This window comes from Gobio gobio (genome assembly GCF_949357685.1).
Source record: "Gobio gobio genome assembly, chromosome: 15".
Classification (NCBI taxonomy): domain Eukaryota; kingdom Metazoa; phylum Chordata; class Actinopteri; order Cypriniformes; family Gobionidae; genus Gobio; species Gobio gobio.
The window spans coordinates 8,957,646-8,965,888 of NC_137108.1; the positions used below are offsets into that span (position 1 = coordinate 8,957,646).

Consider the following 8,243-nt stretch of genomic DNA (forward strand, 5'->3'; position numbering starts at 1 on the left):
CTCTACACCCATGACTGTTTGTCCACACACAGCTCCACCTCGATCATCAAGTTTGCTGATGATACTGTTGTCCTGGGTCTCATCTCCAACAACAATGAGACGGCATACTTGGACGAAGTGGAGCAACTGACATCATGGTGCCAGGACAACTGTCTCTCTCTGAATGTTAACAAGACCAAAGAACTGATTGTGGACTTCAGGAAGAGACAGCATCGGTCATACTCCCCTCTCATGATCAGCGGGACACCGGTAGAGAGAGTGAGCAGCTTCAAATACCTGGGTGTGAACATCTCCGAGGATCTGACCTGGACTACACACATCCAGACACAGGTGAAAAAAGCCAGGCAAAGACTGTACCACCTGCGCCAGCTGAGGAAATTCAGGGTTTCACCAGCCATCCTGAAAACTTTCTATCGAGGGGCGATAGAAAGTGTCCTGACTCAGTGCATCACAGCGTGGTACGGGAACAGCACCAGTCACGACTGCAAAGCCCTGCAAAGAGTGGTGCGCTTATCCGAGCGCATCTCAGGCTCAGCTCTCCCGTCTCTGCAGGACATCTACACCAAACGCTGCAGAGGTAGAGCTACTAAAATCATCAGAGACATTAATCACCCTGCAAACTCTCACTTCACCCTGCTGCCATCTGGTAAGCGCTTCCGTAGCCTGATGGCAAAGACTGAAAGACTCAGGAGGAGTTTCTTCCCCCAGGCCATCAGACTCCTGAACTCAGTCACGTGACTCACTTCACCCCCGCACACACATAAACATACAGTCTTTTAACATTAACATCCACATACTGCAATTGCACTGCACTTTACGTCCCTATTGTTACTGCGTAACAACCTGTAATAAACCTTGCACATTATACTTCTTTATATATACATATTATATATTTTATGTTAACCACTTATTTTTAAGTCTACAGTTTATCTCACTTATCATATCCACATATTTTTTATATTTTTATTTTTATCTTATTTCCTATTTTTATCTTTTACTTGATTTATTTATAATTCTACTTATGTTAATACTTTTTATTCTAATTTTATTCTATTTCTATTTAATTTCTTGTAACTGTTATTTGCACTGTCCATGGAGCGGACCTGTTTACATTTCACTGCCAGTTGTATATTGTGTATATAACTGTGTATGTGACAAATAAAACTCTTGAATCTTGAATCTTGAATCAACATGAACTCAGATGCTCTGAATGAGCGTGCATGTGTGTGTGTCATGTCATGTTTCAGACCTGCACATGTAGCAGTAATCGCTGTGATTCATTAGAAGCATGTTCACCTATTCCACACATATTCTGTCTGCTAGAAAGACTATTAACTGAGAAAAGGTGGAGCGATGAGGGAGAGAGGGGGATGGGGTTAAGAAGAAAAAGGAGGTGATTGTAGGGGAGTTAGAAAGAGACAGAGAGAGTTGCTGTAGTAAGCGAATGAGAGCAAAGGAAAGAGGATACCAGACATTTTAAGATTGTAAGATAATACTTTGGACTCCCTTTTTAAATAGGTAAGAAATGAAAGTTCATATCTTTGTTTGAACACGTTTCCAATATGTTAACCTTGCAACTACAGTTTTGATACAAAAGTAACTGAGAGGAAGCAAGCACAAAGCCTTTTACTTATCAAAATACCTTGAAGCTCTGCATTCCTCTATCACATGGCTGTCTAATATTTTTCTCTCTAAAACTCATCAGAGTGGATTTATATGAGCTCTGTCTGGTTTAAATTGTTTACCCACGCAAAAGAATGTTAATCGATATCTTAACCAAGGGCAGATGACACTACATGGTACACACACTCACTCACATGTGCAACAGTTTACTAACTGGGTTGTTTTTTGGAATAGAGTGATCTGGGCTTCTGGATTATTTGTATTCGCTTGGCTATAGGTAAACTGTTTTCTAGAGATAATCTGCACTGGAGATGTAGAACATCACACGAGAAAAATGAAGCAGGTTCTGAAGTTCCATTGGTTGTTTACTTCATATTTATTCCTCAGCCAGTTCAGTGGTGATTCTTCTTTCTTCTCGTTTTACTATACTGCTTTTTTTTAAACTCTGGAATGCAGTGGTTACCTTTCTGCTTGATCCCTAAATGTACTTTGTGTAGCCTAATCTAGTCAGAAAATCACTTTTGGGAATAACAGGAAATACAAAAGAGTCAAGTAAACGATCCAGGTATGGTAAATATGCTTTAAACTGGCAGGTTTGATGCATGAACTGAAAAAAAAAAGATCTTAAATGCATTTTAAGTTTGATTAAAGTGTCTACCAAGTGCATAAATGTCAATATAGTGGGAATTCCGCAATTGGCTAATAATAATTTTTGAATCTTTAACCTTTAAAGGGATAGTTCACACAAACATTTTAATTCTGTCATCATTTACTCACCCTCAAGTTGTTCCAAACCTGTATGAGTTTCTTTTTCTGCTGAACACAAAAGAAGATATTTTGAAAATTGTTTGTAACCAAGCAGAGAGAGCAACCATTGACTACCATAGTAGGGGAAAAAATACTATGCTAGTCTATGGTTGCTCTCTTTGCTTGGTTACAAACATTCTTCAAAATATCTTCTTTTGTGTTCAGCAGAACAAAGAAACTCATACAGGTTTGGAACAACTTGAGGGTGAGTAAATGATGACAGAATTAAAAATTTTGGGTGAACTATCCCTTTAATATCTTTAAAAGTTTTAAAATTAAGTTGGATTTTATTCAATAACAACAACAAAATTCTATCATAACATCTGATGCAATCTAATATTTTACTGTAGCTTAACTCATAAGTCAAGAACGGTTAATGAAATCCGTTAAAGATGATTGCAACATTCACCCAAGAAATAAGTCATAAATCATTTGAGTTGACTGATCTGGAGCTACATTTTATTCAGTAACAAACATTTAGTACATTCCTAAAAACGGATGCAATCTGAAAATATATTACTGTACATTCAAGAACTGTGGTCAAGACTTGTTAATGAAATCCCAATGAATCAGTTGACTCCTCTGATCTGAAGCTCCATTCAGAACTGATTCGTTTTTTTCTCTCTCCAGAAATCATGTTGGTGGGTTTACGTCCTGTCAGCCTTCTCCTCCTCATCAACTTTCTCGACCTGTCATCATCTCAGAATGCCATTCAACCCCGTTCCCACCCCTCTGGAGAAGATTACAGTGATTACGATGGCCATACCACTATACCTCCCAGCTCGACGTCCACTCACTCCAAATTCACAGAACTAGGTCGGTGCAACTATGACATGTGTGTGGAGCAGCAGCAAACCTGCGCGGACTTTTCAGAAGTTACTCCCTGTCTCTGCCCGGGGTTGAGCGAACAATTCCGTCCCCCGAGTGCACCGCTCCTCTCGAATCTAACTCAACAGGATGACAAAGGGGTTGTGGTGCACTGGTGTGCTCCGAATTCCTTTGTCACCCACTACATTGTCTTGGTGAAAGGCAAGGACAAAGTTATAGATAGGAAGATACAGGTGGGGGAGAACAAAAGGGCAACATTGTTGCAGGATGTGGTGGCTGGTGCGCTTGTGTGTGTAGTAGCAGGGAACAAAGGCGGCATCAGCACAGAGAACGGGCAATCGTGTGCCACATTTAAACCCCAACATTCATACTCTGGCCTTGCACTGAAGCTGGGCATTATTGGAGGTGTGGTGGGACTCATAGTTCTGCTGATTCTGGCTCTGCTGCTGTGGAGACACAAAATACGGCGGAAATCTACTGCACGAAACGAGACAGGGGGAGTTCTGTAGCCTACAGAGAGAAAAGGGGCACAGGTGTGTGGCCATTAAAGGAATAGTGGGGGGTTAATAAAGACCTTCTGTGCCTTTTGATGGGAATCAATGGGTTTGTGTAGGAAAAAATTCCATATTTAAAAATGTATAAAGTAAAATATCTAGCTTCCGGCGGACAGCCTTCCGTATTTTTTTAGTTTACTTTTTTGAGCTTCAAATTTTGGGCTGCTATTCACTGCCATTATAATAAAGCTTGGATTAGCCAGGACATTTTTTAATACAACTCTGATTGTGTCCGTCTGAAAGAAGAATGTCATATACACCTAGGATGGCTTGAGGGTGAATACATTCAGGATCATTTTCATTTTTGGGTGAACTATCCCTTTAACAGTGCCGGCCCAACCTTATAAGCGATATAAGCGGTGGCTACCATGGGGCCTCCACGCCAGACGTTGTATTATTATTATTGCGTGGTAATAAGTTAGATAAAGTTTGCTTGTGCCCGTTGTGTGCATTAATCTTTGGCGACACTATCAGGAAAATAGTGAAAAAAGCGAACAAGAGTGTTACATTTTAAAAAGATATTGTTAAAATGGCGGTTGCTGCATCATGTCTTATTGGTTTCATTCAGCATTCACGAGCGCTTTGAAGACAATGTGCCACGGTATCAGTGTCGTGCATGGCATTGTTATCGCGGGCACTAATAATTCCAGATACCTTAATATCCAAATTGTTTCGATTTTTAGAATGCATATTAGCTTATTTTCGATCTACCAGTGCAATTCTACAATACTGCGTTTAAATTCTATTTGGTTTTCACAATGATCATCTGTACAAGCAGCAGACGGGCTGAATAAAAATGCAAGTTCACTCTCTGGCAGGAGGTGGCGCTTTATGGAGCAGAATACGCGGTTACCATGGTTCTCTATTGTAATTTGAATAACCCATTGGCAGTGTTTTTGTTTTTTAAAAGCATTAATTCACTATATGTTTATTAGGGCTGTGCAATTAATCGAATTTCGATTTCGATTTTGCCTCCCAACGATCACCAAAATTGTACAATCGAGAAAAAACGATTATTTTGCCATGTTCAGTTTTGCAAGAACACTCTTATTTTGTCTTGCGTTCTGAATGAAACGCGCACGCGCTCATCCGCCCCTCCCGAAGCCACAAACTTTCTCAGATCGTGAGTCTCGTGACTCGTGTGCATATCATCCGCTGGAATTTAAAAACTCGGCGCGAGTAAAGATGGCAGAAGGAGGGCAGTTACAGCAGCGTTTGGTGAGCAAAAAAGGCAAAACCAACTCCCTTGTCTGGGAACAGTTTGGCTTCGAGGAATCAGACGACGAGCAGAAACATGCTACGTGCAAGGGAACACCACGAATTTGTTTAACCACTTGAAAATTAAACAGTGACCTATGACAATCTAATAAAGAAACAAAAACTGACGAGAGCAGGGGTGCCGTGTAAACGTCCTATTTTCCCCTCATATTTTTCAAATAATTCTCTCTTTGTAAACTTTGTTCAATGCATGCGAGTGCTGCCGTATGTTTGAATATGACCAGTCGTTTTCACCGTCATCACCCGGGTTTAGTGCCAGAAGACGCGAATGAGAAGTCGCGCGCGCTGTGAGAAAATGTATCTCTGTGCACTCATCCTAGAGCGCGCACATGTCTCTCAGCGCGCAAATATTGAGTTCTCTTTCAAGTCTTGCTCTTGAACGGACAAACTCACACAAAACGTATGTCAACATGTCCATCTTGATGAGTATCCTAGCAGACATAGTCTGTATATGCCTTAAGTGAACTTTATACAGTCGAGAAAGACGACGCATATCCGATCCGGATTGAATAGCTTTTGTAAGTTTAATAGGATTCATCTTTAATTTATGCACTCAAATATGCAATGTTATTTTACATTTGATACATTTCTGTACCTGAAAACTAATGTTAGACGTACCTGAAAAGCATATCTAGCCGAACCATATTGTGGATCTTATTTATTTGTGGTTATCATTTTTACGTGAATACTTTTATACTTTGATTTGAATATGTTATATTATTTATTTTAATAGTTCAAAAAGTACAACAAATGTTACAATTTCAATTGAATTGTTGAAAGGTGTATTTTCAATAAATACAACACATTCCCAAAGTCATGTGAAATAATCGTTTTCCATAATCGAGCAGCCCTAATGTTTATACATTTATCTAAAAGCAATCGTTAAAATCTTCAAAAATGTTAAAGGTCCCGTTCTTCGTGTTTTTTTGAAGCTTTGATTGTGTTTACAGTGTGCAATATAACATGTGTTCATGTTTCGCGTGTAAAAAAACACAGTATTTTTCACACTATTTACTTATCTGTATACCGCTGTTTCCACTGTCCTAAAAACGGCTTGAAAGATTTCCCTGTTCTATAAAGTCCCTCCTTCAGAAACACGTAACGAGTTCTGATTGTGCAAGCGGTTCCTGTGCTGTAATTCGACCACAGCTTAGCGCACGTGAAAGCGGTTCCTGTGTTGTAATTTGACAGCAGCTTAGCGCACGTTGGAAAGGTCACGCCTCTTAACGGAGAGATGTATGCGTTCAATAATCTCTACAGCGTCCCTGGGAAAGCCAAACAAAGGTGATTTGACTCCTGGATGAAAATAACAGCGTCTCGACGACATGGCGATAAACACACTCAACGCAACAGTTCCTTTTCTCCACGCGACCGTCCGCTTCTCCACGTGGGACAGGAACAAGACCGCGCCCCCTTTTTCGCGTTTCTTTGTGGGCGGAGGTTAGTCTGTTCTACTGCTCTACTGACGTAATTAAAGAAGGAAGTACCAGGATGTAGTCCAAGCCAGCCGTTCGCTGTAGGCTTTGAAAGGGAACTTCTGTTAAATAAAATATCTCGCTTGGCATTGAACTTTGAGCTTTATAATTTTACAGGTATTATTTATGCTCTAACAGCAACATTACACACTGACTAAAGTTTGAACAATGGAATCGCGAGGAAGGGGACCTTTAAAAGTTTGCATAATTAAAGATATCTTCATATTATATCTTGAAAGATAAATATATTAAGTAAGACAATTTGGTCAAACTTTACAATAAGGTGTCAGTGTTGGATGTGTAGGTTGGAATGGGTTGGGGGTGGCTAGGTGAAACTGTAGGTAGTGGGGGCCCCTTTTGGAAACCTGCTTAGGGCCCCCGAAATGCTAGGTCTGACCCTGCCCTTTAATATGCACTTCATTTTGGTATCAATGATGGGAGTAAATGAATGACTGTGCACTGACAGTCCACTGTGAGCATGATGGATAGAGGGAGTGTATTAATGACGCAATGAAAGAGGGGTGCAGAGAAGGTGGACGATTGACTCGGCACATTCTTCTCATTTAGTCGTCAGTGTTTAACGATGTGATTTTGGACAGACGCAAATTGCAGACTGCTGGTGTGCTGACTCTAATCTTGAGCACCGTTTCAAGGCCATTTCCCAAATCATCAACACACTTTAAACTTGTGTATGTCTATTCCTTCTTCCTGCATGTTTTTTGTTTTATGCAGTAGCCTATTACACTTTCTCTCATTTAAATTTAGAACTGGATCGGATCAAATGATTTATGCACATTTTAGGTCACTTTTGTAAGTGTAAGGTTTTGCTCTGTGTAAAAATGAATCTTGTAAAATAATAAAATATTTTTCATATTTTGAATTTTTGGATAAATGTATGTTTACATACGTTTACATATTATATATCCAAATATGAATTTTTGGATACATTATATATGTTCCCTTGAATCATTATATTATTATTTGCTTATTATTATATACTGATTTTTGGGACAGTCACCTGAACCATAGATGCCATGTGACTACCCAATCTAAAGCCACAGGAAAATGCCGTTATGATGACATCACTGATTGACTGTTGACCGCACAAGAACACACAGTCCCAAACCCTTCACCAGCAACTATCCTGGGCCTTGACTTCAGAGGCTGACAGGGGAAAATATATCTATTTCTCACATTAAGAGCCATCTAAAAAAGAATCAGGCATTGGTAAAGCATCTACTGTAATATAATAAAATATATTAATAACATACATTGCTTGCGATAAAATTCTTTAGTCAGATGGCTTTCTTTCTTTCGGCATAAAACCTGTGGTTGTTCTCTTGAGCAGACCTGATGACCCCATATACACTGTTCCTGGAGCTAATGTACTAAACAGATGTAAGAGCATCTTTAAACATCCACAAATTGTTTGTAAAAGTTAATGCAGTTTCTGTGTTGAGACTTAAAATATGTTAACGATGACTCTTAAAGGGATATTCCACCCCCAAATGAACATTTTCTCATAATTAACTCTCATCCTCATATAGTTTTTGTTGTTGTTGAGATAAATAAGTGTATGGGACAATGTAGAAAAAGAACATCAGGAGCCGAATGTTGCGCAAAAATACTACAACTGTAGGCCTATATTGTTAACCACTGAACTGTGTAAAATGTTACA

At 39.5% G+C, this 8,243-nt stretch overlaps 1 long non-coding RNA gene across 1 annotated transcript; it reads left to right on the forward strand.

The window, feature by feature from the left end:
• Positions 1-1,410: 1,410 nt before the first annotated feature.
• LOC307138258 lies at positions 1,411-7,443 on the forward strand. The gene is made up of 3 exons (XR_013818006.1): positions 1,411-1,518; positions 3,061-5,996; positions 6,765-7,443. It is a non-coding gene; the product is annotated as an uncharacterized lncRNA (long non-coding RNA).
• Positions 7,444-8,243: the final 800 nt, after the last annotated feature.